This window comes from Arvicanthis niloticus, chromosome 3, assembly GCF_011762505.2.
Source record: "Arvicanthis niloticus isolate mArvNil1 chromosome 3, mArvNil1.pat.X, whole genome shotgun sequence".
NCBI lineage: Eukaryota > Metazoa > Chordata > Mammalia > Rodentia > Muridae > Arvicanthis > Arvicanthis niloticus.
In genome coordinates, this window is record NC_047660.1 from 74,178,780 (window position 1) to 74,191,311 (window position 12,532).

Below are 12,532 nucleotides of genomic sequence, written 5' to 3' on the forward strand. Positions count from 1 at the left end.
CGCCCAGCGCCTCCTGGACCTTAGTAAAAGATAACATTCTTGGAATTTTTCAGAAGGCGTTGCAGAGCGTTTTGACTTTTTCCGTCAGTTCCCTGAAATCGTCTTTGGAGACACCCTACCAGGGACCCCAAGTCACTCAGGCTTTTGCATTTGGCTAATTGGTTAGGAAAGTTCTTTTTTTTCTCTGCGTATTTGGCAGGAGCTCGCTCCCCCAACACCTGACGCACAAGTAACTAATGTTGCAGCTTTCACTTATAAGAAGCCGTTTGTGAAAATTTTTTTCCTAAGTATAAAGTTCAGCGCACTAAGTGTCTGATGACTTTGAAGTGCTCATTGGAAGTCAGTGATTTTTGCTACCTAAAAATAGACGCATCAAACTGATTTAAAACCGTGGGGCTATTACTAATTATATAAGACAAATTCCATTTATTTCAACATATCTTTTCCATGTTCATAAGGAGAATTAATTCACAGCGGAAAAGGAAATGTTAGTTGGGGGCCCCAAATCATGTTCTTGATGGAATGGGTGATGACCAAATCCCTTCCAGTGGCTTTAGTGTATGGCTATTCTTAAAAGGTTATTGTGCATGTCTAATACTACAAATGTAGAACATTTTAAAAAAAACAACTGAGGATGTTTTATTTTAAATTTTAGATTATCTGGGCCGGTGGGATGGCTCAGCAGATAAAGGCATTTGCTGCCAAGTCGGATGACCTGAGTTCAGTCAGACTCCAGGACCCACGTGGTGGACGGAGTGGAACCAATTCTTCTGTTATCCTGTGGCCCCCGTCCCACTAAATAAACAGATACTGTTTCCTTAGATTTTCTTTTAATAAAAACAATATATATGAATGATCCATTTTAACAGTGCTTACCATCTGAAGTAATGGTATAAAGAAGTCTATGAAAGAAAGGCAGGGATTAATCATATTTTACAGGTGAGGATATTGAAAGTCAAATAAAACATTTAAGGAAGGAAAATTCAAACCCAGGGCATCATGATTCAAGTTTATTATTTGGTTCTAGTGTCTTTACTCATCTAAAACATGCTTCTGTTTGCTTATGTATCTTTAGAAATGATTCATGCTAATGTTTAACTCTTAGATATGTATATGCCAGGTGCTGCCCAGGAAGTGATTTTCTGCATTCTATATATTTTAATTCAATACATAACAATCCGATAAGACCATTTCTATAATTATCTCAATTTTACCAAAAATGAAACAGCCGCATATCTATTTAGAATTGTAAATAATTTAGACGAATAAAACTCACTTCCCAGAGCTAGAGAGATGGCTCAGCGGTTAAGAGCACTGACTGCTCTTCCAGAGGTCCTGAGTTCAATTCCCAGCAACCACATGGTGGTTTACAGCTATCTGTCATGATATCCAATGCCCTCTTCTGGCTTGTCTGAAGACAGTTATAACGTACTCAAATAAATAAATAAATAAATTGTACTCATATAAATAAATAAATAAATCTTAAAAAAAATTGGGGCCTACTGTTTAAAAAGAAAACAACCACTTCCCATAATGCTAACCTACTGCTTTCTGCAGAGGTGAAGTTAAAAGATTAGTTATTTTTGACTATGGGGATAAAGTTCTTTAATTTTATGCAGAGACCTTTGAATTGACTGTTTCTCCTTTTGTTAGTTTACCTTTCAATATCATTGAATGATAATGCATTTAGACTGAATTACTCTATGATTTTCCTGTCAGTTAAAAGATTCCTACCAACTTTGTTTAACTGTTAATGAAAACAGCATAAATTGTAAGCACAGTTTAATGTGTAGAATCAGTCAGTGGGGAACAAGTAAATTAATAAAAAGCATTTATAGATGTTAGGAAAAGAATTTAGGAATTTGTGAGAAGCTGTCAGTTATCTTTAGGGAAATAGTTCTTATTTTTAATTTATGTATATATGTGTGTGTTTGTGTGATTGTGTGTCACTTTTTGCCAGAAGAGGGCTTTGGATGCCCTGGATCTACAGTTAAAAGATAGTTGTGAGCTATCTGATGTGGGTGCTAGGAACCAAATTCAGCTCTTCTAGAAGAGCAGTTTGCTCTTAACAATTGAGCCATCCTTCCTGCCCAGGAAGTGATTTTTTAACTAGGGGGAATTTTATCTTAGAAGAAACATTTGGCAGAACTTGGTGATCATTTTGGTGGAGTAGGGCAGTAAGGTTAAAGGATGCTGCTAGGGAGCTGCTGAGACGGCTCCTAGAGTGACCGTGCTTGCTGCCAAGCCTAGTGACCTGTGTTAATCCAGGGCCTGTGGTGTTTGAATAGGAATGGCCCACATAGACTTGTGTGTTTGAATGCTTGGCCCATAGTGAGTGGTGCTATTATGAGGTATGGCCTTGTTGGAGTAGGTGTGGCTTTGTTGGAGGAAGTTTGTCACTGTGGGGGTGGGTTTTCAGGTCTCATATATGCCCTAGCTAGGCGTAGTGCAGTAGTATTCTTTTGTCACCTATTGATCAAGAATAGAACTCTTAGCTTCTTCAGCACCATGCCTGCCTGTACACCAACATGCTTTCCACCATGATGATAATGGACTAAACCTCTGAAAGCCAGCCCCAATGAAATGTTTTTCTTTATAAGAGTTGCCATAGTCATGGTGTCTCTTCACAGCAATCAAACCCTTACTAAGACAGCCCATTTGGTATGCATTCATGCACGTACACAGACAATAAACAAACAACTAAATGTAATTTAAAACAAGCAAAACACTGGCATGGTGGCCCAGGTCTTTAATCCCTGCAGTCTGGAGGCAGAGATAGGTTCAGGTCAACCAAGGTTATGTAGTGAGTCCCTTTGTAAACAAACCACAACATCTGACAGCTGTAGAAATCTCCTTGTTTTGTCCCCCATCATGAAGCTCCCATTAATGTATAATGGTGTTTCTAGGCATCTTAACAGTACAAAAGACATCCCCCTGTGAGAGAGACTGTCAAGCTAAAATTATCAGTATTGTTGAGAGTGAGAAACTGCTTTGGGGGGCCCATCTGACAAGAGTTTCCTCCTTTCTTATTCTTTACCTTTTGTTAGGTTGATTGCTTTTCAGGACCTGGAAGTTACTAAGATTTCAAAGAATCAGACTGTAACATATTTTCAGGTGGATTTGAGGAGAAAGAAACTGAGTATCAGACATTAACACAAAGACTACTCAATTTTCTTTTCTCTCCGTTGGAAATCTTATCCAAGCTCACTGCCTCAGCGGTCACCTCTAAGAAGACACAGCACCTTCCAAGTAGTGTTGAACACATGCCCAGTCTGTTCTTTCCGTCTGTCTTTCAAGTATGTGCTATTTTAGGCATGGTGCTAGGAACTGGGTATGGAGAAAAAGGTAAGATCCAGGTGATATTCTCCTCCTTCAAAGTAAGTCGAACTTGTGAAAAATGAAACCTGAGCATTAGTAAGCTGACTAGGAGTTAACCAGGTGGGAAGTAAGGAATCTGCCTTTACAGGGAAAGCATTCTGAAGGCAAGTCCTCTGTTGGTGATGGGAGATGAGATGACCCGGCCTGACTGGAGTAGAAGGTAGTAAGTGTCTAGGCTTCATTTGGGGTATTTTCAGTGTGAGACTTCTGTCTGTATTCTCAGGTCTCACAATCTCATGTATCCCAGGCTGGCCTTGACCTTGATTTGGAACCAAGGATGACTTTTGGTCTTCCTGCTTTCACCTCACCAGTGCTGGGATTTACAGGCTGCCATCACATGCAGTCTTCAGAAGCTAGTTTTAACTGTTGAGTATCTTCTCTAAGTGACTTGCTGATCTTTAAGATCACATATATGTAAGCAAATCCAACTCTTGTCCTAAATCGTGGCCTTCTCCTGTGGTCCCCCCATCAGTTAGTAGCACTACTAACCTCCTTTTGTCTGAAATTTAGACTTTACCTTGGCTTAGATTTCTTCTTAGTATTCTAAGTAGATTCTATGTCTCCAATTTCAAGTTCTGCTTTACCTACTGTAGCACAGCTCTACTTAATCATTAGAGTAAATATTTGTAAGCTATGAACTTGGTATTAGGAAAGATTGAATCCTAAAAGCCAGTTATCATAATTCCTTCTGACGTAAAGGATATGGGGAAGGATGGATCAGTTGGTAAAACATTTACCTTGTAAGCGGGGGCATCTGGGTTTGATGCCCAGAACACATAAAAAAAAATGCCAAGGGTAGTGATGTACTTCTACTCGAAAGCAGCACTGGGAAGACACAGATTCTATAGGCTGATTGGCAAGCTGTAGGCTAATGAGAGACAGTGTGTCAAAGGAGGTTTACTACATTCCCAAGGATGAAACCTAAGGTTGTCTTCTGGCCTCTATAGGTACAGTGAACTCTCTCTCTCTCTCTCTCTCTCTCTCTCTCTCTCTCTCTCTCTCAAAAAGATTAAGGGCCATATCTTTTAGTATTACTTAAAAGGAAATAAACCAAAATTTCTAAACAGCAAATAAATACTGACTTTTCCCAAATACTGGTTCCTAAGCATTTCACTCATACACTCCCATTTTTCTTTTCCTCAGTCTCCCATATCACAGTACATCCTGGGTCTTAAAATTGCATTGTAACCCAAAACAAGTCACAGGTAATCAGAGAAGAAATTTAGTGATATCTTATAAAATACATTTCTCTGGGAAACTCTCTAAAAGAATACAAGAGCACATGGTTCCTATAGTGGTCTGTAAAGAGGATTAAATGAAGAAAATACATCCAGAACAAAAAAGTCTCTAGTGTATTGCGCAATGTCTGGTCATTATAGCCAGTCAATTAAAGTCTTGTTGCACGGAGTAGGACTGGTAGGTACCCTTTACCCTTTTAAACCCTTCCAAACCCTATACCTTTATCAATGTGGCCTAAAGTCAAGCTTGTCAATTCTAGCTATAAACTTTTCTTTTATATTTATAGTTTAATCCTTTAGGCTCTGAAGGAATAGAAAACAAATTCTTCCAGAGACAGTTTGCATAAGGTCCTTTTCTGGGCTTTATGTACTAGGGTGCAGTAAATGTAGGAGTGAGGGAAGGATTGAGAGAGGGAGAGACAGACTAGTTGTGTGACTAGTCCTAGGTATCCAGGGATAGGCCTGGAAATTCTTGAGCTCAAGGAACATGGAAAGGGCTCTAGCAAAAGACTGGCATTAAAGCTGGTAAGCTTGAACTATCCTGGAACAAGGCTCCATTTTTCTTTTTTTATTAAAATCCTGTCTGTGTGCAGAATGCTCACAATCGGTGTGTGTGTGTGTGTGTGTGTGAAGGAAACAGTTACAAAGAGTGTTCTTCTAGTCAGGGTGGAAGGCAATGGTGGGTAAGGTTGTGGTTTCTGGAATCCAGACATTTGGTGAGATTCCTGCTCCTAATAGATGATCATCTTGGGAAGATTGTTTACTTGCTTTGTGCATCTCTTTCCTCATTTCTAAATGGATTTAGTAAGAGTATCCACTTCATAAGATTATTAGGTATTAATAAATATAAAACAGAGTAAATGTTGAGTAAGTCTATAACAAATGTTGAACAGCTGCTAGTATCATGGTGATGATATCATGATTATCTTGAGATGATGTCCTACTCAACTCCAAATTCTTCACCAGTAGATTTGAAAAAGAAACAGAAATAGCAAGAGGTAGGCTTGGTGGTATATACAAGTCATAACAGCATGAGAGAGTCTGAGGCAGGAGGATTATAAGTCTGGGCCAGCCTAGGCAATTTAGTAAATTTGGTCAGAGGAACCCTTAAATGACAAACAGGCCCCCTAAATTAAGAAAGGTAAACATCTCCCATGAATAACGACAGGAATGAAATGTAGAATTATACTGTGGGTGTAGGAACTGGTGGAAGTAATGTGGTCGGGGAGCTGGAGCCAGATACCCCTGGTGAAACAAGGACCTGGGTTGTGGTTGTCTGAGAGAAGGCTGAGCTCATCTGCTCTCCACTGTTACTTTAAAAAGCTGTAGGTCTGAAGTGAAGACAGAAGTGGCCCCACTGCCAGATGGCTCAGCATCAGGAACTGTAAATTCCCTACTGTCACCTAGTATAAGAGCACTGAGCTTGGAGGTCATAGGCTCTGTAACTATGGTCAGAGCCTATGTAACTCTGCCTTAAAATTACTAGGTAAAGAAGGAGAAAGTCTGAAATAGTGTAAAGAAGGAAGGCCCTTAGAAGACAGGTACAGCCATCGGGAGATAAATTCACTGAAAATCTAATGAGAATATAAGAGTCACTTCAAAATGACTATCTTAAAGATCCATCAAGACAGAAGTGGTCATCAAAAACCAAGCAAGATGTTACGAATAAGAAATGTGTAAACATGAAATAGATGGGTTTAGAGATGAAGTTCTTAGAATTAAAAAACACATGAAAAACAGATTCAGAAGGGATGGTTTTGAAAGGAACATGAATGAACTGGAGCACAGTATTATAGTTGTTATATTTTAAAGTTGCATGTCTTAGTTAGGCTTATCATTGCTGTAATAGAACATCTGGATAAGGAAAGAGTTTATTTGGGTTATGCTTCTACATCACTGTTCATTATTGAAGGAAGTCAGGTCAGGAACTCAAACCTGGCGGGGACCTGGAGACTGGAGCTGATAACAGAGGCCATGGGGGAGTGATATTTACTGACTTGTTCTCATGGCTTGCTCAGCCTGCTTTCTTTACAGGACCCAGGACCACCAGCTCAGGGGTGGCACCACCCACAATGGTTCAGACCCTACCCTCTCAGTTGATAATTAAGAAAATGCCCACAGACTTGTCCACGGCTTGATGTTATGGAGGCATTTTCCTAAGTGAGCTTCTCCTTCCTGATGACTTCAGCTTGTGTTAAGTTGACGTTAAAGTAGCCAGCACATTAGAAAGGAAACATTTTAGCAGCGAAACAAACTAACACAAAGCTTTCTGTAGTAGCTGTCTGAGGCAATTGTGTACTTTTTGTTTTGTAACTGTCAAAAGTATCTGTTAAATGGCACACTACATGAATCCCTCTAGGGCATTTTATAAAATTTGTTAGTGTCAGCCTTCCTAAGATCTGTAACATTCTGAATTCTAAACACACATGGTTTTCTGGATTTAAGAAAGGAAGAGTGAGTAGTCAGTTGTGGAGTGTTTGAATTTCTGCAGATTCAATGATTTTCTAATAAGTTAGTTGCTATTTTGTTTCCTGTAGCCAAAGCTGGCTTTGAACTTACTATGTAGCCAAGGATGAGATCTTTAAAATTTGATTCATGTCATGGCAAGATGGCTTCCTCCACCTGAATACATAGAAGTGTACACTTCATGAAAGGAAACTAGACCTGAGAAAATCTCCAAAGTAGTTTGGGAGGAACAAAAAGAAATACCACTGATTAGCAAACCAGAACACCATTAACAATTTATAGGAAATAGCAAACACCCTTTCTGTAATCATTTTAAATATAATGGAAACAGCCTCATCTTACCATTAAAAAGATGTAGATTAATGGATTGGATTAAAAAGAAGGAACCAAATATGTGTTGTCTTCCAGAGAAAAGAAAGCTAGCAAAGATCTCAAAATACTAAATATCAAAGAATGGAAAAAAAAAACCCAACAAGCAAATGGAAGCTGTAAAGAAGCAGACATAGCTGCCCTGACATTTGCTGAAGTAATCTTTAAGCCAAACTAGTTAGATAAAGGGGGGCACTGCATATTAACAAAGGCAATGCTTTATCAAGAAGATATAACACTTGTAAATATTTGGTGATCCTTGGATACACTCTTACTTCCTCCCACAGACCATCTGGGTGGATGTGGGAATTAGTGGTGCTAGTGTATGTGGGGAGCCAGTCAGTGGAGGTGGTGTTCATAGATGCAGAGGAAGCAGGGGTTAGTCTTGAGGGAGCCAGTATAGTCACTGCTACCAGGTCCTTGAAGAGAATAGAGTGAGGTGGTGTGATCCTCATAGCAAGAGAAAAACTTCATGTAGTATAGCACATAAAGAAAATACTTAAGCTGCAGGTCAATCAATCCAACAAAAAAGCGCCTCATTTTTCAAGGTCCAGTATCTATAACTTTCCTACTCAGCTTGCACAGGGCTCCTCTGGTATTTACATTTGTACCATGCTTTATTGCTGTGTGTTCTGTGTGTTTTATTTCACCCAGTGTGGATTGAAGTCCGCAAACTAGATGGGCAGCCTTTAGCCCTCCTAATTGCTCTTTTCGCTGCAGTTTAACTAGATGTGGTTTTTGTTGAATTAATGAATTCTTAAAACATTTTTAATCCCCCCCCCCCTTCCAGGCTGTAGATGTCAGAGGACAAGTTTTAGGAATTGATTCTATTATGTTGATTGCAGTTACTGAGTTCAGGGTTAGCCAGGGCTACGTACTGATAACCTATAAACAAATAGATAATTAAATAAAAACAGTATTTAAGCTTTTGTTTGTAGCATTTGGAGACAGAGAATGGATTTTTGTATTAGTTTCAAATTCTTACCTCTTTGGCAGTAGATAGAACCTGAAAATACTTCATGGTTCCATGACCTTTTACCTCCTTTGCTACATGGAATAAACTAATGTACAAAATCAATCTGATACTAGAAGGCATTGTGGCTAAGAAATTCATTTCTAGATTGAATTCCTGGTTTGTTTTGAGACCAATGAGCTGTTGATTGCATTTGTCTATAGAGAAAGTTCCCTCCACACATACCTAGGTCTCCTATATAGACAGTAACTTTATTAAAGCCTAATGGTTAGTGTTTTCTTTTTTTAATACACTAGAGTTGCTTGTTTGGTAGAGGAGTGGACTTTCTGATAGAGGGACTTTACATACAATGTTTTAGTTATCTATTGAAATGGTGAATCTTTTCCCCTGGGTTAGCAGGTCCTTAGTTAGTGAGGCTGTTTGCAGACTCTCATTAGAGTTTGAAAGCTGCGAAGTTCAGTGACACAGCCCTAGATTTCCAGGGTGCTGTGTAATGCAGTATGCCGTGCAACCAGGGAGCAATGCCATGGTTGGCCTTAAGCATTTTAATTAAAAAAAAAAAAATGTTTGAGTCTAATAACTCACCCAGAAGGCGTCACTTGTAAATAGAATATTGTAGTGGGATTAATACAGATGTCTAAAGTTTTCTCAAAATTTTTTAAGCTTGATAAATATAGCAAAATAAACATTCCTTGAGCTCCAGAGTTGGGCTAAACAACCATTGCATTGAAATACAAGAAAATTATCTCTTTGACAAATAAACAGTGCTCATGTGCTGTCTTTGAAGTTAACCACATTAGAGATTTGAACACATTCTTGGCTTAGAGCCATGATTAAAGAAGTCTTAAGTCCTTTTAAAACAGTTTTCAAGATTGTTTTTCCTCAGCACAGCTGAGATCTTATCAATTTTAGTTCTTAGTATGGTTGAAGTTTAAGCTGTTATGCCATAAAGGTAAGGCAGCCTTCTACTTGTGACTAAGTCTCTATTTTGACACACTCACAATGAACTGGTTAGTGTATAGTTTGGGATAGCATGTGAAGGCCCATTAAAGCATACATTAATAAATTCCACTTGGACTTGTCTGCTGCTTAACCCTCATGTAAATGTATATAATTGGACTGTTTAGATTTGAGCTGCTATCATAAAGCACAAGTTTATTATTACATCCAGTAAGTACTAAATGTTTAGAATCAAATAGTACTTTAAATAGCACAAAGGAAATGATTTGTCTTTTTTTAATGGGTGGATAGGGGAATAGGTTTTGTAGATGATACAATGAATGAATTTGGATGAGTTCATTCCTATGTCCTAAGGATTTCCTTTCTCTTTCTAATTAAGTTTTAGAGAGAGAGAGAGAGAGAGAGAGAGAGAGAGAGAGAGAGAGACAGACAGACAGACACACACACACACACACACACACACACACACACACAGGCAGGCAGGCAGTGGTGGCGCATGCCTTTAATCCCAGCACTTGGGAGGCAGAGGCAGGCAAATTTCTGAGTTCGAGGCTAGCCTGGTCTACAGAGTAAGTTCCAGGACAGCCAGGGCTATACAGAGACACTCTGTCTTGAATAACCAAAAAAAAAAAAGTGTGTGTATAAGGTCGCTTGTAGGCACATGTGTAGTGTAGGAATCAGTTCTCTCCTATTGTATGAGTCCTGGGATTGGGCTCCACCTGCTTTTTGATTTTGTTTTTTGAGACAGGGTCTTCCCAGGTAGCCCAGGGTAGTCTTGAGCTCCCAGTGTGGCCCAGGAATTTGCAGGGATACTCCTTCCTCAGCCTCCCAGGTGCTGGATGTCAGGGGTATACCACCACCCTAGCTGAAGGATGCTTTGTAGAGAAGTAGATTTCTGTACTTACGGACAAGGATCTGTGTGCCCGCATTCCCTTTCCTGACTGCAGCATCCCTTCACACACACCTGACCCCTTTGACTATAGTTCTTGTGAAGCTTGCCTGCATTATGGAGAAGACTTGGTGGCATCTTGTAAATAGCAAGTCAGATGCAGAGGTATTTAACTGTTTCCCTGTTGGCCATTATCTTGTCTTTTTAAAAATTCTCATTCAGACAAGAGTCCTTAAGTTCTTAGGAGACCAGTCTGGTCTTGAATTTACAGAGTTCCTCTAATACTGCCTCCCACGTGCTGGGAAGAAATGACATGCCTTTCTTTGGGCATGAGGTTGCTTCTTTAAATTAGATTAATACAGATTCTCTCCGCCTTATTCCCCAAGGGCTGATTGGAAAGGCTGGAGGGAATGGGATTTAGGAGAAGGGTAGGGAGAGGTCTGAGTGCAAATCCTATGGCGGTCGTAAGTGTTCTCTCCTACAGCTGGTATTTCCTGCAGATCTTGGCTGTGGTTGTGAAAGCAATCACAGACCTCAGGATGAGCCAGATAAGTTTGGAAATGGTGATTCAGAATTGCATATAGTTTTATTGGAAACTCACCAGACATGGTTTAGACTCCAGATTGTTAGTGCTTGGTGAAGAAGATAGAGTGTAGTATTTTTTTCACACTGTTGTGAGAATTGAAGTCCAAAAAGGTTAATTTATTTCTTTAGGGAAAAACAGCTAGTTTACTAGTTATTAAATATCAGAGGTGAGATTTGATCCCACAACTTTAACTTATAATTATACTCTAAAGCATTATAATATACTCTGAAACAAATGAAGCATTGATTTTTTCCTTTGGATTTTGTTTTATATGAAAATAACATGTTTAAAGAAAATGATAATGACTTTCTTTTTACATTTTCTCATTGATACTTCTGACATCATCTAAACTGCCCTTAGCTGAGGAATAAATCCAAAGGTCAAGTGTCCCTCCATGCAAGCGTGGTCTCCAGATTGAGTTCCAGGACAGTGAAGGCTACACAGAGAAACTATCTGGAATCCCTCCAAAACAAGCAAACACAACCCAAACAAACAGACAAACAAAAAAGAGTTCATAGTGGGGGCTCATGTCACACTCAGGGTCTCTGACCCATCCTTCTTTGCTGTTTATATTACAGTACAAAACTATAAATTGGAAGCTCTTAAAGTGAATTCTGTACACAGTAGGTACACACTATTTAAAGATGTGATTTGTAATCAGGTTCAAACTTTTGACTTTCCAGTTTTCTCTTACACATGAAGCTTAAATTTTACTGATTTGTTTTTGTTTTACATTTAAATATGTGTACCCCTCTGTGCCACATTTCATTTTTTGCTGAGGTCAAAGGACAACTTGATGGAAATTGGTTATCCTACCTTCTGGGTCCTGGGGATTGAATCCAGTTAGGATGCTTGGCACATGCCTTCATCTGCTGAGCCATCTCAGCTCCGCAGATGTAGTGTTTCCACCCAGGAATAAATATTCTCTGTGGCATACACTTAGTGGTGTGTTTTACCGATGCCTTAGTTCACTGAGTTTGAATTTTGAGCATCTTGTATTTTCTAATTAATAACTTGGAAAAGCCCATGTTGCTTGTGCTTTCTAGTTAAAACGTCCCAGTAAGAGAGTACTTTTTGATGAGTTTACCTTTGTTTCAGAGATTTTGTTCTTTTTTCTTGATTCTAATAATTTGAGTATTATCTTTTTAGTATTATTAGTTATTAAAGTAAGGTAGAATGGAGGCTGGAGAGATGGCTCAGCAGTCACGAAAGCTTACTCTTCTTTCAGAGGACCCTAGTTTGGTTGCCAGCACCTGCACCAGGTGCCTCTTGTAGCCTCCCTGGGCATCAGCAAATACATATCTATACATGTTGTATGCTTGTGCAAACGCACACATAAAACATAAAAAGAAAGTCTTTACAGGATAAAAATGCAGAAACTCCGGTTCAAAGAGTTTAAACCTTGTGCCTATACTCATACATTAAGTTTCAGGACTAGAACTTAATTAACCTGCACTATGTCTTTATTCTAATATTTTTTATCAATTATCCACAATTTTTAGATCTAAAACAACAATCAACAGTGATGTATAGGATTAAAACATTAAATAGGCTTTTGCTTTAGCCAGTATTCCTGTCTTACACAAGGAACAATTACTAGTAATCTTCTAAGATGTTGATAATCTGTTAATACTGTTAATAATTTAAAATCCTATCAAAACAGCAGAGAGGAA

At 38.9% G+C, this 12,532-nt stretch overlaps 1 protein-coding gene across 1 annotated transcript in view; it reads left to right on the top strand.

The window, feature by feature from the left end:
- The window catches only part of Adk (adenosine kinase), a 391,595-nt gene that overhangs the window by 465 nt on the left and 378,598 nt on the right, over positions 1–12,532 (top strand). The gene's annotated exons all lie outside the window — the stretch shown is intronic.